This window comes from Hemicordylus capensis, chromosome 4 (genome assembly GCF_027244095.1).
Source record: "Hemicordylus capensis ecotype Gifberg chromosome 4, rHemCap1.1.pri, whole genome shotgun sequence".
NCBI classification, from domain to species: Eukaryota; Metazoa; Chordata; class Lepidosauria; order Squamata; family Cordylidae; genus Hemicordylus; species Hemicordylus capensis.
This window is the reverse complement of record NC_069660.1, coordinates 67524788-67549480: the sequence shown is the minus strand read 5'-3', so window position 1 is coordinate 67549480 and position 24693 is coordinate 67524788. Positions and strand designations below refer to the sequence as shown.

At 47.5% G+C, this 24693-nt stretch overlaps 1 protein-coding gene and 1 long non-coding RNA gene across 4 annotated transcripts in view; one reads left to right on the top strand and one right to left on the bottom strand.

Annotated features, from left to right (window-relative positions):
- LOC128324097 (uncharacterized) overlaps positions 1-5396 on the top strand; it is a 39614-nt gene extending 34218 nt beyond the window's left edge. Inside the window, exon 3 of the long non-coding RNA XR_008306636.1 lies at positions 5177-5396. This is a non-coding gene — a long non-coding RNA (uncharacterized LOC128324097). The remainder of the gene's footprint in view (positions 1-5176) is intronic.
- The window catches only part of KLHDC8A (kelch domain containing 8A), a 79724-nt gene extending 55317 nt beyond the window's left edge, over positions 1-24407 (bottom strand). For 2 of the 3 annotated variants that reach the window (XM_053248243.1, XM_053248248.1), the window contains exon 1: positions 6763-7228. The gene's annotated coding sequence lies outside the window, so the exon portion shown is untranslated. Of the gene's footprint in view, positions 1-6762; positions 7229-22798 lie in introns of those variants that run through there. The other variant, XM_053248245.1, reaches the window with a different exon arrangement.
- Between the last annotated feature and the right edge of the window lie 286 nt (positions 24408-24693).

Genomic DNA, 24693 nt, shown 5'->3' with positions numbered 1-24693 from the left:
GGGGGGCGCGCGTTGTGAGTGGGGTTCTAAAAATATTTTTTTAAAATAAAACTTTACCCCTTCTGGGGGGTTCTCTCAGGCAGTGGGGTGTGTGTGTGTGTGTGTGTCCATGGAGGTTCCCCTCCCCCACCGGCCTCCCTTCCAAAATGGGCCCATTTGGCCGTTCTTTGGCCCATTTGGGCCTTTCCCCCCAGCGTAGAAGCCATTGTGGAGGCCACCGCACCTGCCCAATGAGCCTCCGCATGGCCTTGTATGATCTGAAGAGAGGGAAGCTGGCAAGGGGAGGGGGAACCTCTGTAGATCACCCACCCACCCGCTACTTCGGAGGAACCCCTCCCAGAGGAAATACGTTTTTTTACTTATTGACTGGCTCAAAAGCAACCAATTAAACTTAATATTTTACAGGGGAAATAGTGATGCTTATCAGTTAACTCAAGACCAGTGATGGTGATTAGTGTTTGTTTTTAAACTTGGTATTTATAAGCAGCAGCAACTTACAGCAGCACTTCCATATCATATATAGCTGGAGAACACTAAGGATCAAAGTTACTCATTTGCAGGAGCAGCTTCAGGAAGTGAGTAAGCTTTTCTAATCAACAACATCTAGCCTTTAAACTAACAGGAGGAGGGGAGATTTTGAGGGGCTGGTTTCTCTTTAAGGGATAAGTCCTAGTCTCTCTGTGTGTGATTTGCCAGGGCTAGAAAACTCCTGGGTTTTAGTTTGTCCCTGCCTCCCCCTGCCTGGGCTGGGGGCGGCCCCACATTCCTTTGAGACACATCATGTGTCTCAGTTTGAAGACTACTCTCTACATAAGAGGTGAAGCTCCAAGAGCATAGCAAACAGGGATAGCCAACAGGACTTTAGAGTTTTGCAGGAGTTTATTTTATTTATTTATTTATTCATCAAACTTATATACCACACAAACTTTAGTCTCTGGGCGGTTAACATAAAATAATTAAAATACAAATAAAAGTTAAAACAAATCAACAGTTTAAATTCAACCATAAAATTAAAATAGACATTTTTAAAAAGCTGAGAAAGCTTAGGCGAAAAGATGGGTTTTCAAGTGTTTTTTAAAAATTGCCAGAGATGGGGAGGATCGTAGTGCATTCCACAATCTCGAGGCAGCAACCAAGAAGGCCCGTCTCTGTGTAGCCACAAAACAAGTTGGCAGTCACTGGAGACGGACCTCCTCAGATGACCTCAGTGGGTGGTGGGGCTTGTAGTGAAGAAGACGCTCTCAAATACCCAGGGCCTAAGCCATTTAGGGCTTTGTAAGTTATAACTAGCACTTTGTATTCTGTCCGGAGCACATTACAGAAGTCAAGTCTGGAGGTTACCAACAGATGTACCACTGTTTTGAGGTCATTGATCTCGAGAAACGGGCGCAGCTGGCGTATCAGCCAAAGCTGATAGAAAGCACCCCTGGCCACCGCCTCAACCTGAGAAACCAGGGAGAGGTGTGAATCCAGAAGTACTTCCTGACTGCAAACCTGTTCCTTTTGGGGAAGTGTGACCCCATCTAGAACAGGTAGATCAAAATCATTTCTAGAGTTCTGACCCCACACAATAAGTACTTCCGTCTTATCTGGATTCAGCTTCAGTTTATTCTTCCTCATCCAGCCCATTACTGCTTCCAAGCAGGCATTTAGGGAGGATAGGCCTGAAAAAGTTGACATGGAGAAGTAGATCTGGGTGTCATCAGCGTACTGGTAACACCCAGCTCCAAATCCCTGATGATCTCTCCCAGCGGTTTCATGTAGATGTTAAAAAGCATTGGAAAAAGTATGGAGCCTTGAGGGACACCATCCTTAAGCTCAGATTTTGAAGAGCAACAATCTCCAATCGACACCATCTGGTATCTGTCCGAGAGGTAGGAGCAGAACCAGTGTAAAACAGTGCCTCCCACCCCCCAACACCCTCAGACGTTCCAGAAGGATACTATGGTCAATACCTTGGTCGATACTGATTTTCAAAAAGGGACCCAGGGGCGATCCAGGGGAAATTACAGGCCGGTTAGCTTAACGTCCATTCCAGGCAAATTGATTGAAAGCATCCTCAAGGATAAAATTGTAAAGCACATAGAACAACAGGCCCTGCTGGGAGAGAACCAGCATGGCTTCTGCAAAGGTAAATCTTGCCTCACAAACCTTTTGGAGTTCTTTGAGAGTGTCAACACGTGTATGGATCAAGGTGATCCAGTTGGCATAGAATACCTGGACTTCCAAAAAGCTTTCAACCAAGTTCCTCATCAAAGACTCCTGAGGAAACTTAGCAGTCATGGGATAAGGGGACAAGTACATGTGTGGATTGCTAACTGGTTGAAGGACAGGAAACAGAGGATAGGGATAAATGGAGTTTTCACAATGGAGGGAAGTAAGAAGTGGGGTCCCCTAGGGATCTGTACTGGGACAGTACAGATTTTTAATTTTTAATTTATTCATAAATGATCTAGAAGTTGGGGTAAGCATCAAGGTGGCCAAATTCGCAGATGATACCAAACTCTTTCGGTTAGTGAAATCCAAAACTGATTGTGAGAAGCTTCAAAAGAATCTCTTCAGAATGGGTGAGTGGGTGACAAAGTGGTAAATGAGGTTCAGTGTTGGCAAGTGTAAAGTGATGCACATTGGGACAAAGAACCCCAACTTCAAGTATATGTTGATGGGATCTGAGCTGTCAGTGACTGACCAGGAGAGGGATCTTGGGGTTGTGGTGGACAGATCATTGAAAGTGTTGACTCAGTGTGCGGCAGCCCCTTAATATCATTAGGAAGGGGGATGAAAATAAAACTGCTAATATTATAATGCCCTTATACAAAACTATGGTGCGGCCACACCTGGAGTAGTGCGTACAATTCTGGTCACCACATCTAAAAAAGGACATTGTAGAACTGGAAAAGGTGCAGAAGAGGGCAACCAAGATGATCAGGGGCCTAGAGCACCTTTCTTATGAGGCAAGACTACAACACCTGGGGCTTTTTAGCTTAGAAAAAAGATGACTGCGGGGAGACCTGATAGAGGTCTATAAAATCATGCATGGTGTTGAGAATTTGGAGAGAGAGAAATACTTTTCCCTCTCACACAACACTAGAACCAGGGGTCATCCCATGAAATTGATTTCTGGGAAATTTAGGACCAGCAAATGGAAGTATTTTTTCACACAATGCATAATCAACTGGTGGAATTCTCTGCCACAAGATGTGGTGACAGCCATCAACCTGGAAGGCTTTAAGAAGGGTTTGGATAACTTTATGGAGGAGAGGTCTATCATCGGCTACTAGCTGGAAGGCTATAGGCCACCTCCAGCCTCAGAGGCAGGATGCCTCAGAGAACCAGTTGCAGGGGAGTAACAGCAGGAGAGAGGGCATGCCCTCAACTCCTGCCTGTAGGCTTCCAGCAGCATCTGGTGGGCCACTGTGAGAAACAGGATGCTGGACTAGATGGGCCTTGGGCCTGATCCAAAAGGGCTCTTCTTATGTTCAAAGATGACCCCCAGATATTTATATTTGCAATGTCTGTGCTACATCAACCCTATTAATTTGCCATTTATGCATAATAGGTTTCTTGTCAAACATTACAACCTTAGTCTTCTGATTAGGGATGTGCGGACTGGTCTGGCGGTCCAGTCCGGGGGTTCGGGGTCAAACCGAACCACCACCCCCGGTTCTGACAGACCAGAACCGGACCGCTGGGTCCGGTCTGGCTGGTCCGTGAATTTTTTTAAAAAAATTAAAGTTGATAAGTACCTTTAGCCCCTTTAGCCGTGGCCTCACAGAGGGCATTTGCGCATGCATGGCGGCCGCCAAAATGGCGACCGCTCGCTCGTACGGAGGCCCGAAAGGGCAGTAAATGCTCCAGTTACCCGGCTACGGTGGGCCACGGTGGTGATGAGGAAGGCCGGTGGGGGGAGAGGGAACCTGCGCGGACCCCCTTCCCTCAGCTTCAGCAAGCCCCCCAAAGGGGCTAAAGGTACTTAGCGTCTACTTTAATTTAAAAATAAAAATTGCGGACTGGTCCGGGACTGGACCGGAGGGAGGGGGTTGATGGGGGGGCCAGACCGAACTGGTCCGGTTCCATTCGAGGCCGGTACCGAACCGGGCCAGACAGTTCCATGCACACCCCTACGTCTGATAACTGATGGAGAGCAAGTTTTCATGACAATAATCAGCCAGACTCAGCATTTTTCTCGTCCCTACCAGAGATTGTGACAGAAGCATGGTATCATCTGCATAGAGAAGGATAGCTAGATGTCTACTGCTCAGTTTAGCTGGGTGAAGATTAGAAAGTCTGTCCACCATATCATTAATGTAATAATGGCTATATATTAGCCCTACTACTCTCTTTCTGCTCTAATGGAGTGTGTTAAGTGTATCTGCAGATTGCAGCACACTCTTAAGTGAGAGCTTCTATAAAGATTTTTTTATTAGCAGAAGTAACCTTTGTTGCAGCTGCAGTTGTCAAGTGGCATGTTTTTGAGGAGCAAGTACAAGATTAGCAATTTTCTGTTTTCACCAAGAGGTTTATTCAGAAAGTCTGTGCAGTTCATGAAAGCAGCTCTGTTTTTAAAAGCAAAGCAGGTCCTGAAAAATGTGAAAGTTAATAAACAAGATGATTACAGTGGCTCCATACCAGGGCAACTTCCCATCCCCTAACAGCTATTTTAATCTTTTAGCCATCCAAGGAGAGGATTTAATCTGCATAGCAATAGAATGTTTAGAAACAGGACCTACCTCATGTTAAAATGCTAATTAAAGTTGCATTTGCCATTTTAAAAATTGAAATAAAAAAAAAAACTCCCCAGCATCATTTGGACACAGTGGGTTACAGAGCTTTGATGTTATCCGAGAAGTAGGTGGCAGTCCTCGAAGGGCTTATGCAGGCGCAGCTGTGGGACAATTGGAGGCCTTCTAACCCAGGTCCACAGCAGCACACACAGAGCGCCTGAGCATATGGCAGTACTCCATTCATATGGAAATCAATGGGGGAAAACTTTGCCGAGACAGCTGGGTGTGAACATCACAGCCCCCACATTGACCAAAAGAATGTTAAAACTAAAGTGAAGGCCCTAGGAGTTATTTCTTAACAAGGGTTGTGCAAATGCTACTGAAGACTAAAATATCATGTTACTGATGCAACTTGCTCTATTTAGTCAAATTCGAAGCTTCCTTTCCCTTAGAACTGAAGACAGCACAGCATCAGAACTGCTGGACAGCTCCTATAGACCATGTCAGCAGCTATTAAAGGCAACTCTGGGTCATCCCTTTCAGGAGCCTGAAAAGCTTGAAGACTCAGGCACCACCTCTAGCCCCAGCCTGCAACATGGGAACTATTTTTTCCCCATTTAAGTTGTCAGTGTCCATTTCTCTCTTTCTCTTTATTTTTATCTCACTGGCATTCCTTTCCTCCCTCTCTTTTAAATAAAAAGACTTTACGAGAAAATGGTAAGGGTGTTGCTGGAGCTACCTATCTCAAGCTGGGGGTGGGGCAACTCAACACTTGATAACCAATGTTTTGGGTGCTTGGGGCAATCACAATGACAAATCCACAGAAACGCAAATACCAAATCACTCAAACCCCCAGACTTGTACAGTTCATGATCAAAAGTGAGCATGGGAAGCTGCCTTCTACTGAGTCAGCCTGTTGGTTCACCTAGCTCAATATTGTCTGCAACTGACTGTAAACACGTTTCAGACACAGATCTTTCCAGCATCACCTAAAGATGCCAGGGACTGAATCTAGGACTTTCAGTGTTCCTCTGCTGAGTTATGGTCCCATCTCAAACACCCTGTCCGGGCAGAGCCAGACACAGCACTGACACTGAAGAACTTCTGTTATTTCTGAAAACACCAACTGCATAGATAGATACAGTATAGAGTCTCACTGAATCCTGTTATGATGTGAAAACAATCTTGCCTTGAACGAGTCACTGAAAGAAAGAAAAAAGATCCTGGATAGGAGTCTAGGACTGCCCAGAGATTTGGCACGAAAATTGAAATATAATAGCTCTGTTTTGCAAGGAAGAACAGCACAATTTCTCCCCTTTTGTACAGGAGAGGAGAATAAGCCCCCACGAGGCCTAACTTTCTGGACTAGGCACCAGAGTTTGGTGCTCATTCGTAGGCTAAACTGCTTGCACTAAGGTGGAAAGCAGAAATCCATTTTATGTTGACTACTCACTGTGTAAACTTAGTGTATCTTCCTGCTCTTTGGAAGCACACTGAACCCCCCTATAAGTACATAGAGACACACCAGCACTTTCTCAGGCCACCTCATGCATCTGACGAAACAGACCATTGCCACAATAAACTGGTTACTCTATAATAAGCCTTCACAATGTTTAGCCTTGTAGCAAAAGCAGGCTATTTCATGGTTTACAATGGGCTCTCCTTCCCATCAGCCACATGTGTTGTTGATAAATGGAGAAAAACCAGCATCAACAGAAAGCAGAGAGTTTAGGTAAATGCATATTAATGGTATTATCAAAAGCATTTTTATGCATTGTCCGTAAGGCCAGAAATCTCCTCCATCATACAAAAGAAGTCTTGCTGAGTCCTAAAGCCAATTTCTGCAGCAACTCCAATCGCAGGCCACGCGTATGGATAAATGTGTAGAGCCCTTGATCATAGGTCTGATTTTAGTAGATGCTAAAAATAACTAATCTAGCCTCATAAGCTCACCTCATTTAAAATGTGTAATTAATGTTACAGTTCTGTGTGCCAAGGTCAACAGTTTCATAGAAAAGAACTCATTAAATGGGCTTACCTTTCCATGGAGAAGACACAGCCTCAGACTATCAACTGAAAAATACACGCACAAAAGGGACATATCAAGACTAGGGAGGAAGCAGGATTGCAGCAGTTAAAGAACAGCAGGGCAGAGAAAGACGATATCTCAGTCACAAGACAAAATCCAAGGTGTACAGTCCGGGACTGATGATTTCCCTGACACCCAGCTCAGAGCTGACATGCTGAATAAGAGCTGATGCTTAAGAGCCATGCTTATATAATACTGGGGCTCCTGACAACAACAAAAAGAGGCAGCAATTGGCTTTGTCTCTGGAATGTCTTTTCAAAAGGTAAAATAACCTCACAGCCAAATGACAGTCTCGAGAGCTCCCCTACCTTCACTGGCTGCTGGGGCAGGGGAGAAGGGAAATTCTGTTTTTTGTAGAAGAGACAGACACCATTAATGCCATGGAAACAAACCCATCAAAGAGATTTAAGAAGCCAGACTGTTGAAGGAAAAGAAAATGAGAGAGAACGAGTGTAGTGTGTGTGTGTGGTGGAGGGGGGTTTGTGCAGCAGCTTATTAAGCTGAAATATGATCAGGAGAGCTGTGTACAGCTAAGATGGCAGATTCCATGGACTCCAGCTGCTACTTGGGTCTCACAGATGGGCTTTGCTCTGTTGTGACATTGCTAGATGCTTGGGCTGAACAAAAGGGGCTGTGCAGTCTCCATAGCTAGCTTTTGCAAAACAGATCGTGGGCAAAAATCTATGGATTTATTAAAACAAAACTAAATTATAGATACATTAATATCTGCACATTAGAAGCAAACCACACTGCTGCAAGGGTTTTTATAGGCCAGCATCTGTTTCCATGGGAACAGGCGTGGAAGCATTCCTTAGACTTGTAAATTAAACATAGGGTGAACATGATGTGCACATTACACATTCCTTCCCTATAGAACATGCCATTTTTAATGCCATAAAATGTGAATAAAAAGGAAAATACACACCTTTTCATCTAATTCCTTTCATCTCTTGGACATAACTTATAGTACAACTATATGGCTAAAATGGATTATTTTGGCAAAGCTCATAAGTCTTACTGAATACAGCATGGGAAGGGTTTTGAACACTTCAAATGTATGATATAAATGCTATTTATTATTGTTTTATCATATTTAAATGTCACAAAACAGGCCACATCTGCTGCCATGCTGATGAAATGAACTCTGTCAGGCTTGTGTGTACACTGCAAGACAAAGTACAGAATGGATTGTTGAGTGAGAGCCTCTTCTCAAGAGCAGTGAGAAGGGCTCCAGAGCAGGCTGCGGGGAAGGCGGGTTAAACCTACCTTCCCTGCAGATGACTGATGTGGCGTTGCTGGGTGCACTTCCCACGCGCTCAGACAATTCCCCGCGTGCCCAGGCAGGAGGGGGGCCAGGATGTGTCGTTCCAGCCCCCAGAAATACCATGGTGCACCACGCAAGTGTGCAGTGCATCATGGGGCTCCCCTCAGTCTGGCAGCTGCAGCTGTAATCAGCCGTGGCGGCCAGATGGTCAGAAAAACAGGGTTAAAGGTGGCTAGTGAGGTGGGTTTGCCACTGTGGTGCTGCTGGGATCAGCCCAATCCCAGAGGTTCACACACATGTGCAAAACCGGGTTGGGCTCCCTTAGCCCAGTTTTGTGCACGTGTGTGAATAGCCTCTGAGAAATTCAGCTTCTTGAGAACTGCCTTCCTTCCAAATTTCTAGCCCTTATGGCCCTGAAGAATGGAGGAGGAGAGCTGGTCTTGTGGCAGCAAGCTTGAATTGTCCTCTTTGCTAAGCAGGGTCCATCCTGGTTGCATCTGAATGGGAGACTGCATGTCTGAGCACTGTAAAATATTCCCCTCAGGGGACAGGGCCAGACTGGGGGCACTGAGAGGGCGGTGGAATATATGTGGGGAGGGTGCCAGGTTTTGAGCAGAATGGGTACCTAAGGGTGGGAGTATTCACTGCTGCTGAGTGCGGCAGGGCACAAGGGCACCCCATGGGTGGGGCACACTGGGAAAATGCCCTGTTGCCCTGTGGGCCAGTCCTAGATTATCACCAGCTTAGAGATGCAATGGTCTTGTTTTTGCTTTGAATATAAGTTAGTCTAGCTGCAGTGGTGTTCTTTACAGTAAAGGGTCAGAAACTGGTGTTCTTAGACACAAGGATTTGTCTCTCTCCATTCATAAAGTAACCTGTATATTTCACTTCTCAGGGAGCAGAGCAACTGGGGGTGGGAAATACAATTTACAAGTCTGAGACTTAATTTTAAATTAATAAGATGGATTCCTGTCCCCAGAGAAGGCCTTCTCTTAAATACCTTGGGCCAAAGAAGATCCAAAGATTATTTCCATATACAAGTTCCTAACCAACCTACTAAAAACAAGCCCCATCTTCGCTTGCATACATCTACATGTATTCTGGGCATTTTTGGGACATTTTCTTTGCTGCCTAGGATTGCCAGCCATTTTTCTGGCAGGGCTCCTGTAGTGTGCAAGAAGCAGAAATCTAACTAGAGGAACTTGTCCCACTCCAGAGATTCAAATGGGTGCTGTACTTCATTTCTGCTTGCCATCCAGCACAAGAGTTCTACCAGGAGGAAAGCAGTTGCTTCTACTTTATCTTCTCAGACATCGTCCTGGCCTGGAGCTGAACATAAACAGGCTCCAACTTGATTTAGGTGGGCTGTCCAGAATGTTCAAAGCGAGTGCAGTAGCCAGCGCTTATTGCATCCTTACAAGATGCTTTGAGGGAGCAAAGCAAACAAGCGCCCAGGCTCAGCATCTTCCCAGCCGCCAACCAGCGGCTTGAGAGTGGCTCCCTTACCTTGGGGCTTAGCAGATGGCACTTCTCCAAATTGAGGTTCAAGAGGCCCAATTGGGGGGGGGGTTTCCAAACACAGCAGAACCACTCCAGACAAGAACTCCCTAACTGCAAATTCTGCAATCCTAAACACATTTACTCAGAAACAAGCCCCACTAAGTCCAATGGCTTGATAGCCAAGCAGCTTTGCTCAGCAATGTAGCACGTGCACACTTACAGTGAACAGGTCCAATTTTTCAACACCATGGGAATTTGCGCATAAGCTGCTTCAGATCAGGTGCGAGTGACACACCCAATCCTTAGAGCAAGAGCACTGATTAGAGAGCAGGGGGAGGTGGGGAAGCCTCACCCAGGCTAATTCCACCCCTTGCAGGTAATTCCACCCCTTGCAGTGCCATTTAAGACCAGCTGAGCCAGGGGCGCAAACTGAAGGGTGAGAGCATAAGGGCTCTCGGCCTTGTGGGTCTCAGCTGAGTGGAGAACAGCCCTTGGACTGCAGTAGCCAGAGGGTTGAAGAGTCCCAGCAAGTTTGGTGGACTTCTGAGCAGGAGCACCAATGACAACAATCCCCCCATACCTTCCTGGAGTGTTTTTCCTTTATTTTCTTCCTCTTCTTCCCCCACAGCAGCATCAACTATGGGGCTTCTTTAAAGCTCAGGCTGGGCCACGGGTGCAAGCCTCTTGGCACTCTCTCCTTGTGGCTCTCAGCCTTGGGTCAGAATTCAGCATAAGACTGTTCAATACCTGGTTTTGTTAAGTAGTGGAGCTGTGGTTGTTTTGGACTGAGGGATGTGTCTGGGAGATCAGGAAAGTGGTGTTGGTGTGGGGGCAGCAATACCACTGGTAGCAGGCAGAGGGAGATATGGTGGTGGGAGTTGGGCTGGCCGTTGCAGGGGAAAACGGTCCAGACAACTGAGGCCTGTTCCTATTTCCAGCTCTTCTCCCAACCCTGAGACCCCTGGGAGCTCTGAGAACACTCCCGCGAGGATTAGGGTGCTGCTGCTGAATGCCAGGTTGGTTAATGCTAAAACATCTCTCATCCACAATTTGATTGTGGATGAGCATTCTGACCTGGTATGTGTGACGGAGACCTGGTTGGATGAGCTGGGCGGGGTTGGTCTCTCTCAGCTCTGTCCTCCAGGTTTCATGATTGTCCAGCAGCCCCACCTGGAGGGTCGGGGAGGGGGCATTGCGGTCATCTATCGAGAGACCCTCCCCATTTCCAGGTGCCCGGTCAGGCAATCTCAGAATTTCGAGTGTTTGTCCTTGAGGGTGGAACTCCGAGATAGGCTGGGGATTCTGTTGGTGTATTGACCACCACGCTGCACTTCAGTCTCCCTCCCTGAGCTGGTGGGGGTGGTCTCGGAGGTGGCCTTGGGTTCCCCCAAGCTTATTGTCTTGGGAGATTTCAATGTCCATGCTGAGGCCCCCCTAGTGGGTGCAGCTCAGGATTTCATGGCCTCCATGGCAACCATGGGCCTGTCTCAATTGGTATTGGGCCCTACCCACATGGCGGGACATACTCTGGATCTGGTTTTTGCCGACCGGAGAATAAATGATCTGGAGGTGGAGGAGTCTGAGATAACTCCCTTGTCATGGACAGATCATCATCTGGTGGGGTTTAGTCTGACTGCTCCATCTGCCCTCTGCAGGAGTGGTGGACCGATTAGAATGGTTCGCCCCTGGAGGCTTATGGATCCGCTTGGATTCCCGAAGGCCCTCAGGGAGTTTCCAGTGTCCAGAGCTGGTGACCCTGTCAAGGCCCTGGTTGATCTCTGGAATGGAGAGATGGCCGGGGCTGTTGACACGGTTGCTCCTAAATGCCCTCTCCGGCTTGGTGGAGCCCGTTCGGCTCCTTGGTTTTCCTCGGAGCTGAGGGCGATGAAACAACTCGGGCGATGGCTGGAACAACGCTAGAGGAAGAGTTGTGACGAATCCGACTGAACACGGGCTAGAGCCCATTTTAGGGACTACTCTGTAGCAGTGGGGGTGGCGAAGAAATGCCTTTTCTCCGCCTCCATTGCTTCTGCTCAGTGCAGACCGGCGGAGCTGTTTCGTGTAGCTAAGACATTGCTGCACACATTCCCCCAGGTAATGGGGGAGGAACCATCCACAGCCTGCTGTGATAAATTTGCGTGTCACTTTGCGGATAAAGTCGCTCGCATCCGTGCTGATTTGGACTCCAGAGTTTTGGCAGTTCCGGCAGACGTGCCTCTGGTACCATCTGGTCCTATTGTGTTGGATTCTTTTCAGTTGGTGCAGCCTAGGGATGTGGACAAGATCCTGGGCAGTGTGCGGGTGACATCGTGTGCTCTTGACCCTTGTCCTTAATGGCTAATAAAAGCTGCCAGGGAGGGGGCAGGTAGATGGTTGGAGGTGATTATCAATGCCTCGTTAAGGGAGGGCAAGATGCCATTGTGCCTCAAGGAGGCTATGGTAAGACCATTATTAAAAAAGCCCTCCCTTGAGTCATCCAACCTGGCCAATTATAGACCGGTTTCTAACCTGCCCTTTTTGGGCAAGGTGATAGAGCATGTGGTGGCGTCCCAGCTGCAGAGGGTCTTAGATGATACGGATTATCTGGACCCTTTGCAATCTGGCTTCCGCCCCGGGTATGGGACTGAGACTGCCTTGGTCACTCTAGTGGATGACCTATGCCGGGAACTAGACAGGGGGAGTGTGTCCCTGTTGGTTCTGCTGGGCCTCTCGGCGGCGTTCGATACCATAGACTATGGTATCTTTCTGGGCCACCTCTCGAGTATGGGAATCGGAGGTACTGCGTTGCAGTGGTTCCAGTCCTTTCTTGGAGGGAGGGTCTAGAAGGTGGTGGCACTCCCCTTGAAGGAGCAAGCACGCAGCTTGGGGGTACTACTGGACCTGGCTCTGCTTTTGGTAGCTCAGGTGGAGGCGGTGGCCAGGGGTGCCTTTGCATGGCTTTGGCTAGTGCGCCAGCTGTGTCCCTTTCTCGAGAAGGCAGATCTGGCCACAGTTACCCATGCCTTAGTCACGTCGCAGCTGGATTACTGTAACGCGCTCTACGTGGGGCTGCCCTTGAAGAACATCCGGAAACTGCAGCTAGTGCAAAATGTGGCAGCTAGGGTTTTATCTGGAGCTGCCCGGTGGGAGCACATTACAGGTGAAACTCGGAAAATTAGAATATCGTGCAAAAGTCCATTAATTTCAGTAATGCAAATTAAATGGTGAAACTGATATATGAGACAGATGCATTACATGCAAAGCGAGATAAGTCAAGCCTTAATTTGTTATAATTGTGATGATCATGGCGTACAGCTCATGAAAACCCCAAATCCACAATCTCAGAAAATTAGAATATTACATGGAACCAAGAAGACAAGGATTGAAGAATAGAACAATATCGGACCTCTGAAAAGTATAAGCATGCATATGTAGTCAGTACTTGGTTTGGGCCCCTTTTGCAGCAATTACTGCCTCAATGCGGCGTGGCATGGATGCTATCAGCCTGTGGCACAGATGAGGTATTATGGAAGACCTGGATGCTTCATTAGCGGCCTTCAGCAATTCTGCATTGTTTGGTCTCATGTCTCTCATCCTTCTCTTGGCAATGCCCCATAGATTCTCTATGAGGTCAGGTCAGGCGAGTTTGCTGGCCAATCAAGCACAGTACACTGTATACTTTTCAGAGGTCCGATATTGTTCTATTCTTCAATCCTTGTCTTCTTGGTTCCATGTAATATTCTAATTTTCTGAGATTGTGGATTTGGGGTTTTCATGAGCTGTATGCCATGATCATCACAATTATAACAAATTAAGGCTTGACTTATCTCGCTTTGCATGTAATGCATCTGTCTCATATATCAGTTTCACCTTTTAATTTGCATTACTGAAATTAATGGACTTTTGCACGATATTCTAATTTTCCGAGTTTCACCTGTATACCCATTTTGAAAGAGCTGCACTGGCTACCAGTTTGTTTCCGGGTCCAATTCAAGGTGCTGGTTTTGACCTTTAAAGCCCTAAACGGTTTGGGCCCGGGATACCTGAGGGACCGCCTGCTCCCAAGGGTTGCTGCCCGCTTGACGAGGTCATCTGCAGGGGCTCTGCTCTGGGTGCCAACAATGAGGGAGGCTCAGTTGTCGTGCACGCGGGACAGGGCCTTCTCTGTTGCTGCCCCCAGACTCTGGAATGCTCTCCTGGTGGCTATTCGCTCCTCGGTCTCCATCACAGCTTTTAGAAAAAGTGTAAAATCTTGGCTTTTTGCCCAGGCATTTATTTGATTCTCTGCTGCTGCTCTTTATAGTCTGTATTGCTTTTATGCTTTTGTTTTAAATTTTTAATCAGATTTGTTTAATTTTTTCCCCTTAATATTTTAATTGTGTCTTTTTTACCATCTTGTGTTTAAATGTTTTGCTGTAAACCGCCTTGGGATTGCTTTAATGAAAGGCGGTATATAAATTTAACAATAAAATAAAATAAATAAATAAAATTCAGCCGGAATAACTGCTAATTGAAGTTCAGGACTCCCATGTGCACCTGAACCCTTTCCGATTGGTCACTGAAGAGGCTTGAGGAGCAGCTGATCAGCAATACTTATATAGATAGACCATTTGTTAACAAGAGAAGTTCTCAGAGCAGTTTGCATAAAACTGGGATGGAGGAAGGACTAAGATATTTACTTTCCCTCTCTGTTTGCTTTTAAAAAGACCCTCAAGATGCACCTGTTCTCAGGCTTTTAACTGACATTAATTTCAAACTATTTAATTTGTTTATCTTATGAGATTGTTTTTATTTATCTCATGAGATTTTAATTGTTTTTACTCTGTGTATTAACGCTGTACTGCACCTAGAGATGCACCTTTCAATGCTGCCTGAGTCGACGACAGCAGACAGAGCAGGGAGAAGGAAGGGAAACCTGAAAAGGAAGGGAGCCTTGGCCGGTGCCCTCCCCCTACCCGATCTTGAGAGCATAGTGCTCAGCAGACTGAGCAGAGCAGCAGGGAGAAGGAAGGGAAGCCTGGCTGAGTATACAGTGGTCCCTCGACTTACGAAGTACTCGACATCCGAAGATGTCGACATACGAACGACAAAAAATACCGGACGTCGTTGCCGGTTTAGATGCGGCTTCCTCGACCTACAATTTTTAGATGCGGTTTCCTCGACCTACGAATGTTTCCGGACCTCCATGGATGCGCTTTTCGACTTACGAAAATTCCGACCTACGAACGTGCGTTCGGAACGGATTATCTTCGTAAGTCGAGGGACCACTGTATCTCAATCAACTGGATCTTATAGAGCCAGAGAGAGCAGCAGCAGCAGCAGGGGCGTAGCAAGGTTGGAGTGGGCCCAGAGATGAGATTTTAAAATGGGGGCCCCCCCACACTCAAAGTCCAGGGCCTCCGCACACCCCAGGCCCCCAAGGATTTAAGTCTGATATTCCAAAATAAGTATGCTGCCTGGAAATACATTTCACTGAATACACACACGCACACGTCACAATATATAGTGATATACATTGAGTACTATACATTTGTTTTACTTTTAATGCCTAGAACACACTAGAAAGATGAATGATTAAAATGGCCCCCTTGCTGCAGATTAGCAAAGGAGACTTTCAACCATGCAGGGTGAGCCTATGTCTGTTTTCTCAGAATTCTGAACAAATTCAGTCAAGTTTGATTCCAGGAGATTTTCCACAGGAGGCTTTTAAAGCCCTTTAACACACATCTCCTCTGGAATGGAAGTGCTGCATTCACATGATGGCCAGATTTACCCTGAAGTCCCTGCAAGTTATTGGGGAGCAGTTCACACACAAGAAAAATAAAATAAAATAAAAGCACAAGACATGCTTCACAGTTCTCACTCAGACCTTCTGGGTTGCAAAACAACTTGAACATAAGTGCATTTATAAATGAATGAATGAATGAATGAATGAATGAATAAAATAAATATAATACTGTTTCTTCCAGAAGTTTTTGTAATTTTCTGCCATGAAACAAGCCACTTATAGCACTTTTTAGATAGTTTTTTTTAAGCCAGCAAATTTTCCAAGCTGTTTTAAAATAAATATTCAGAGACTTCTCAGTCCCACCCCCCATATCAAAGCCCTATGGCAAGCAGATCCCTATATATCCGGGGGTGGGGGGTGGGGACGGGGAAGGTAACCACAAAAAGCAGTTCACACTCTACCTGGCATGAGTAGGCTGGGCTGGGCAGGGCAGCAAGGGGTCTTCTGCTGCAGAGAACAGTGGTGGCCACTCTGGCTGCCTCCTCCTTCCTGGCTGGCTTGGGCCCTACTGGAGTTCAGGCTTCACAGAGGCCTACAGGGAGGCCTCCGTGGAAGCCCCGCCCACCCGCCGATCAGCTGAGAGGCGGGAGAAAAGGAGCTCTTTGCAGCTTGTCTGCTGCTGGATTGCTGGCCAGGAGAACAAGCAGGAGAGACGGCGAAGAGGGCAAGTGGCTGAGGGGCCTTGGGGCTGGGCAGGGGGCAATGGGGAGTCACGTGAGGTGCCTCTGGGGGGCCCCTCCAGGCAGTGGGGCCCCCAGACAACTGTCTCCCCTTGCCCGATCGTTGTTACGCGCCTGAGCAGCAGCCTGCCTGGCTGCCGAGATTCCCTGGCTGCCCTGCAAGAGAGAGGCAGGCACCGGCAGCCAGGGAGGTGGGAGGGGACTCAGGCTGAGGGGTGCTCACACTCAGATGGCAGCAGGGCACACAGGGGAGGGGTGCACCGGGAATTTGCCCTGCTCTCCGGTGGCCCAGTCTGAGCCTGTCAGGGGATGGGGCCATTCTGTGAAGCGCATCTGCATGCTTGCATGCAGAAAGTTCCAAGTTCCCTCCCTGGCATCTCCAAGATGAGGCTGAGAGAGGCTCCTGCCTGCAACTTGCCGCTGCCAGTCTGTGTAAAGACAATACTGAACTAGAAGGAACAATGGTCTAACTTGGTATAAGGCAGCTTCCTATGTGGCTAAGATATGCTTTCAATGGTGTGAGCTATGCCTGCAAAAATCTCAAAAGGCAGAAGGAGTGAGATATAAAATTTCCAGTTATTGAGGGGAGGAATTCAGAACCTTGCAAAGGTCATTGTCCCTGTGAGTTAAAGCCAACTGTGACATTATGCTGCACATTAATTAGAGAAGCAGATAATGTTCCTTATGAGAGAGTTGGGGTGGGAGGCACTGCTTTGCAGTGGTTCCGCTCCTATCTTTCGGGCAGATTCCAGATGGTGTTCCTTGGAGAATGTTGCTCTTCAAAATGTGAACTTTTATATGGCGTCCCCCGGGCTCCAGTGTCTCTCCAATGCTTTTTAACATCTACATGAAACCGCTGGGAGAGATCATCAGGAGATTTGATGCAGGGTAGTATCAGTATGCTGATGACACTCAAATCTATTTCTCCATGTCAACATCATCAGAAGAAGGCATAACCTTCCTAAATGCCTGCCTGGAAGCAGTGATGGGCTGGATGAGGAATAACAAACTGCAACTATAAGACAGAGGTAATTATTGTGCAGGGCCAGAACCCGGGAGGCAATTTTGATCTGCCTGTTCTGGATGGGGTCCTTCTTCCCCAGAAGGAGCAGGTGTGTAGTCTGGGAGTGCTTCTGGATCCAAACCTCTCCCTGGTATCCCAGGTTGAGGCAGAGACCACAGGTGCTTTCTATCAGGTTCAGCTGATAAGCCACTCACATCCATTTCTTTGGATAAACCACCTCAGAACAGTAGTGCTTATGCTGGTAACCTCCAGACTTGATTACCACAATGTGCTCTGTGTGGGGCTGCCTTTGTAAGTAGCCCAGAAACAGCAGTTAGTACAGAATACAGCAGTTAGGCTGGTCTCTGGGTCAAATCAGAGAGACCATATTACTCCTATACTAAAAGAACTGCACTAGCTACCAATAAGGTTATGGGCAAAATACAAGGTGCTGGTTATAACCTATAAAACCCTAAACAGCTTAGGCCATGGGTATTTAAGACAACAACTTCTTTGCCATGAGCCCCATAGCTCACTGAGATCATCCGGAGAGGTTTGTCTAGTTACCACCAGACCATCTGGTGGCTGCACAGGGCCTTGTCTGGTGGCTGCCTCAAAACTCTGGAAGGCACTCCCTGCTGAAATAAGAGCCTCCCCATCTCCAATAGGGATGTGCACGAATTGTGATCTGATCACCAATTGGCAGCACAGCCTGAGCACCTTTAAAAGGAAGAAGAGCAGGTCTATGCCTGCTCATCTGCCACTCACCACAGCTTCCTGCTGTGGTGGCGCACTTCCTGGTAGCCAGTGGCGCTCCCCCCAGCTGTCCTTGCATGGCGGTGGTACACACATGGCCTCCGCACATGTCTGACAGCCATTTGCATGGTCAGCAACCACCATGCTGATCACGCAAATGGCCACCATGCATGCACAGAGGCCATGTGCGGGCTGCCACCACAAGAGGGCAGTTGGGGGGGAAGCACCACTGGAGTGGCAGGTATGGACCTGCGCTCTTTTAAAAAGGTGCAAATCGATGATCAAATCATGATTCATATTAATCCCTAATCTCTGACAACTTTTAAGAAGATTTTAAAATACTTGTTTTTTCACCCAAGCCGTTTAACTTGACTGTAGTTTTAAATTAGGGAAGAGGGAGGAGGAGGGAAGAGGGAACATCTTGGGCTGGCAGTGACTGTGTTTTTGCTTCTGCCCCACCTTTCTTCAGGTGTGTGCGATCTATGGGGCTAACTCTGCTGCTTTAAAGCTCAAGCTGGGCCAGGGGCGTGAGCCTCTTGGCGTGAGCACAAGGGCTCTCGTCCTTGTGGCTCTCAGCCGTGGGGCGAGCTGCCTGGGGCCCTGAAGACCTTTTCCTTCCGCCCTGAAGATCTGTCTTCCCACAATCAAGAAGCTAGCAGGAGATCATGCAAGTCTGGTCCTGGTTTTTTATTAAGCCAAGAAGCCGTGGTGGTTTAGTCTGGGGAGATGTGCCTGGGAGAGCGAAAAAGTGGGTCTGGAGTGGGGGCGGCAATATCACGGGTAGCGGGCAGAGGGAGGTATGGCGGTGGGAGTTCGGCAGGCCGTTGCAGGGGAAATCGGTCCAGGCAATTGAGGCCTGTTCCTTTTTCTGGCCCTTCTCCCAACCCTCTGACCCTAGGGAGCTCTGTGAACACTCCTTCGAGGATTATGGTGCTGCTGCTGAATGCCAGGTCATTTAATACAAAAACATCTCTTATCCACGATCTGATTGTGGATGAGCGTGCTGACCTGGTATGCGTGACGGAGACCTGGTTGGATGCGCTGGGCGGGGTTGGTATCTCTCAGCTTTGTCCTCCAGGTTTCCAGATCGTGCAGCAGCCCCGCCTCGAGGGTCGGGGAAGAGGCGTTGCAGTCATCTTTCGAGAGACTCTCCCTGTTTCCAGGTGCCCGGTCAGGCAATCTCAGAATTTCGAGTGTTTGTCCTTGAGGGTGGGCCTCCGAGATAGGCTGGGGATTCTGCTGGTGTACCGACCACCCTGCTGCACTTCAGTCTCCCTACCTGAGCTGGCGGGGGTGGTCTCGGAGGTGGCCTTGGGTTCCCCCAGGCTTATTGTTTTGGGGGATTTTAATGTCCACGCTGAGGCCCCCCTAGTTGGTGCGGCTCAGGATTTCATGGCCTCCATGGCAACCATGGGCCTGTCTCAATTGGTATCGGGCCCTACCCACATGGCGGGACACACTCTGGATCTGGTTTTTGCCGACCGGGAAATAAATGATCTGGAGGTGGGAGAATTTGAGACCACTCCCTTGTCATGGACAGATCATCACCTGGTGGGGTTTAGTTTGACTGCTCCGTCTGCCCTCTGCAGGGGTGGTGGGCCGATTAAGATGGTCCGCCCCCGGAGGCTTATGGATCCGCTTGGATTTCAGACGGCCCTCGGGGAGTTTCCAGTGTCCAGAGCTGGTGACCCTGTGGAGGCCTTGATTGATCTCTGGAATGGAGGGGTGGCCCGGGCTGTTGACACGGTTGCTCCTAAACGCCCTCTCCGGCTTGGTGGAGCCCGTTCGGCTCCTTGGTTTTCCTCGGAGCTTAGGGCGATGAAGCAACTCGGGCAACAGCTGGAGGGACGCTGGAGGAAGAGTCATCACGAATCTGACCAAACACGGGCTAGAGCCCATTTTAGGGACTACGCCGTGGCGGTGGGGGCGGCGAAGAAATGCTTTTTCTCCGCCTCCATTGCGTCTGCTCAGTGCAGACAAACAGAGCTGTTTCGTGTGGTGAAAACCTTGCTCCACACATCTCCCCAGACAATGGGGGAGGAGCCATCTACAGCTCTTTGTGATTGGTTTGCCTGTCGCTTTGCAGATAAAGTCGCTTGCATCCGTGCTGACCTGGACTCCAGAGTTTTGGCAGTTCCGGCAGACGTGCCTTTGGTACCATCTGGTCCCGTTGTGTTGGATTCTTTTTGGTTGGTGCGGCCTGAGGATGTGGACAAGATCCTGGGCAGTGTGCGGGCGACTTCGTGCGCTCTTGACCCTTGCCCTTCATGGCTAATAAAAGCTGCCAGGGAGGGGACAGGCAGATGGCTGGAGATGATCGTTAATCCTTCATTAAGGGAGGGCAGGATGCCATCATGCCTTAAGGAGGCGGTGGTAAGACCTCTATTTAAAAAGCCCTCCCTTGATCCCTCCAACCTGGACAACTATAGACCTGTGTCTAACCTCCCCTTTTTGGGCAAGGTGATAGAGCGTGTGGTGGCGTCCCAGCTGCAGAGGGTCTTGGATGATACGGATTATCTGGACCCTTTTCAATCTGGCTTACGCCCCGGGTAAGGGACTGAGACTGCCTTGGTCGCTCTAGTGGATGACCTATGCCGGGAACTAGACAGGGGGAGTGCGTCCCTGTTGGTTCTGCTGGACCTCTCGGCGGCGTTCGATACCATCGACCATGGTATCCTTCTGGGCCGCCTCTCGAGTATGGGAATCGGAGGCACTGCGTTGCGGTGGTTTCGGTCCTTTCTTGAGGGGAGGGTTCAGAAGGTGGTGCTGGGGGACTACTGCTCGGCCCCGTGGCCGTTGGCCTGTGGGGTCCCGCAGGGACCGGTCTTGTCCCCCATGCTGTTTAACATCTACATGAAGCCGCTGGGAGAGGTCATCCGGAGATTTGGACTGAGTTGTCAGCAATATGCGGATGACACTCAGCTCTATCTCTCCTTCTCATCTGATCCTAGGGAGGCAGTGGATGTCCTTAATCAGGGGCTGGAGGCCGTGATGGGTTGGATGTGGGCTAACAAACTGAAATTGAATCCGGATAAGACGGAGGTACTGTTGGTCAGTAGGAGAGCCAATCGGGATGAGGAGATTTTACCGGTTCTGGATGGGGATGCACTCCCCTTGAAGGAGCAAGTACGCAGCTTGGGGGTACTACTGGACCCGGCTCTGCTTTTGGAAGCTCAGGTGGAGGCGGTGGCCAGGGGTGCCTTTGCACGGCTTCGGCTGGTGCGCCAGCTGCGTCCCTTTCTTGAGAAGGCAGATCTGGCCACGGTTACCCACGCCTTAGTCACGTCGCGGCTGGATTACTGTAACACGCTCTATGTGGGGCTGCCCTTGAAGAATATCCGGAAACTGCAGCTAGTGCAAAACGCGGCAGCGAGGGTTTTATCCGGAGCTGCCCGTTGGGAACATATCACCCCCATTTTGAAAGAGCTGCACTGGCTCCCGGTTCGTTTCCGGGTCCAATTCAAGGTGCTGGTTTTGACCTTTAAAGCCCTAAACGGTTTGGGCCCGGGGTATTTGAGGGACCGCCTGCTCCCAAGGGTTGCTGCCCGCTTGACAAGGACATCTGAGGGGGCCCTGCTCTGGGTGCCGACAATGAGGGAGGCCCGGCTGTCGTGCACTCGGGACAGGGCCTTCTCTGTTGCTGCCCCCAGACTCTGGAATGCTCTCCCAGTGGCCATTCGTTCCTCGGACTCCATCACGGCTTTTAGAAAGCTTTTAAAGACTTGGCTTTTTACCCAGGCTTTTACATGATCGTTTTCTATTGCAGCCTCTCTGTGTTTTTATTTGTTGTATTGTTTTTATGCCTGTTTTTATATGTTTTTATACTTTTAACATGATGTTTTTATTGTCTTTTTATTGTATGTTTTTAACTTTTGTAAACCGCCTTGGGGTTATCTTTTTAACGAAAGGCGGTATATAAATGCAAAAATAAATAAATAAATTGCTTTGGGGTTTTCATTTTTATTTTCATTTTCTTAATTTTGTTGTAAATCACCCAAGGACAGGAGTAGTGTACAAATTTGATAGATAGATACGCAGATGGTATATTCTGTGAAGAAGTTTGTATTCTGTGAAGCTATCATTGCTCAATAGCTCTAGAGAGTAGGCTGAAATGCAATGATGAAACCACCAGAAGGCAGTAAAGTGCAATATTGATATGAGCATAGACATACCATTCTGGTATAGACATACTGTAGAAGCAATTAAAGAACTAATCCACATATAGATGGATATGCTGTATTCTGCTAATATCCATTCAGAATGCTCACCTCCTCATAGTTTGAATGTCATTAAAGTTAAATTTTTATTTATTTATTTTAAAGTTTTTTTAAAAAAAAAAAATTAAGGAACTGAAACAAATGCTTGTTTTAATGTTTGTATTTTGTATGTCAAGTTTTGTAAACTGCCTAGAGACACAAGTTTTTGCAGCATACAAATGCTCTAAATAAATACATTTGATAGTACTTATAAATGGGGGTCATAGAGACGTGTCCTTTCAAAACACTAAGACATGAAATCACACAAAAGTGTGCCTCAAACACACATTACTGGTAAATAAGGGATCAGTCCCCACTTTTTCAACATGAATTCAGAATCCTACCCCCCACCCCCACACACCCAATTTAAACTTTAAAAAAACAATTTATTTTGGTGGGGGGAAGCTCCTTTGTTGATATTCAAGTGTTGTAATACCTTTTTATTCAGAGCAACTAGCACATTACAAACTGCCCTGCACTGGTCAACCATCAGACACATATTAGTCTTCCTTTTCCTTGGTTGATGGACTAGCAACCCTGCCATGTAGTTCAACCTGTAAGGCTAAGCAAGGAGCCAAGGTATCTGCTGCCAGGTATGGGAATGCATTAGAAACAGGGACTGTGAAATAAACTTGTCCAACATGTACGCCTGCTCTGAAGAAGAAAGAAATGTGTCCAGTTTGCATGTGTCCAGTTATTTCACAACTGGTGCTGTTAAATGGGGCTCCAATGAATGCTTGCGGTTCCATTAATACTCACAAACTGGGCTTTCCAATCTCTACATAATCATCAGGGCAAAGAGGCCTAGAGGATCTTCAGAATAAGAGTCAGGATTGTCGTGCCTCAGCTGTTTGCTTCAGGCCAAGAGCAAAGGCCTTAGCTCATAGCTCAGGACAAAGCCCAGGCGAAACAGAAATAGCACCTGGTAGAGGAAGGAGTACAAGCAACTCTGCAGCTGCTGCTGGCTGAGTACATTCCCAATTCCCTTCCTCCCACATGACAAACTAGTGAGAGAGATTTGGAGACCCCAGAACTAAGGACAATTTTTCAGTAAAAACCACCAAAAGAAAGATAGGAGGTGGCACAGAAAAGAGTAAAAGATATTTGAAGACATGTTTGGTAAGGCCAATTCAAATAGTCTTAAAATGCAGTACAGGAAATGTTATGGAGACTGTGTTGGATACAACACAGATTTCAGGCTGCACCAAGGCATACAGAGACAAGCAATGGCTGCTCTGCCTTTGAAGCTAGCTGTTATATTTACTCATATTGTAACTGGTCACAGGAAATTGCAACACCCAAATGTATGTATGGCCAGGGAAATTGCAACACCCAAATGTATGTATGGCCTAGAGTTCCTAGACAGAACTCCGTGTTATAGTTTCACATCACATATGACTGCCTTTGTAGAGAGAGAGCAGGACCTCCCAGACGGTAATTAAAGGAGAGGACTTTCCTTCCTATATTCCCTTTTTATTGGCAAACTGGGGAAAATACAAAAACCAAACACATCAAGATAGAGGCAGTGGCAAGCATGCTCTTTTCTCTGTGTTATGCTGCCTGCAGCTGTCTGTAGATTTCTGTGTATGCCCCTGAACACACACAGGCAATTGTATAGTTTCCCCCACTCCCTTGTTGCTAGAGCTAACTAAGTCGTATGCAGATGATCTCACCATATTTTTTTGACTTGGGCCTCTTCATGGAAGGCCAAAAAACATCTCACTGTTCCAGAGATAACACAAAACATCTGCAAGCAGCAGAAATTCTTACTGTGCCATTCAATATGAGAGGAATAAAATCACCAAAATAGCTCTCCATGTTAGAGAATATGACCAAAACTGATGTCAAAATAGGTCAGAAATAGCGATGGAACCTCAAACAACAGGTTATGTCATCACTCAAAAGGTCCCGTTATACACACATAACATACATAAGAACAGCACTGCTGAATCAGCCCCAAGGCCTATCTAGTCCAACATCCTGTTTCACACTGTAGCCCACCAGATGCCTCTGGGGAGCCCACAGGCAAGAGGTGAGGGCATGCCCCCTCTTCTGCTGTTGCTCCCCTGCAACTGGTATTCTAAGGGCCATGTTAGAGAGGATACAGGACATCCATGAACTGGACACACACAGGGTACATATTTTGTGATAATCACAGTTGGTTTCAGAGGGAAGGGGAGGTCAACAAAAGTCACCCCATCCTCAGGGCATTCTGTAGCCTGAATGTCACTTATAGTCTCCAAGGGACATCAGACTGTGCACAGTATATATTAGCAGAATTTTGTATATTACTCAGACAATATGCAGAATTCTTATCCATGTATATTCTTCATGCAGTTCACATTAACTCCACTATAATATAGCTGGAACTACTGGCTGCTGAAAATGACACACACTAATCTCAGAACAGTCTGTGGGCTTATCATTCAGCCACTGCTGAAGCTAAGCAGGTCTAGGACTGCTCAGTGTCAGAATGGGTGATGCCTTACTTAAAGTAAGTCTTTCAAGAGTATTCCTTCACAGAAGTTTGCTCATCTTTTATCCTTTTCAAAGTCTTATTTGTAATGGGAACCATCTATTAAAGGTGTGTGAGAGATTTGATAGATAGATAGATAGATAGATAGATAGATAGATAGATAATGGAGGGAGGGAAT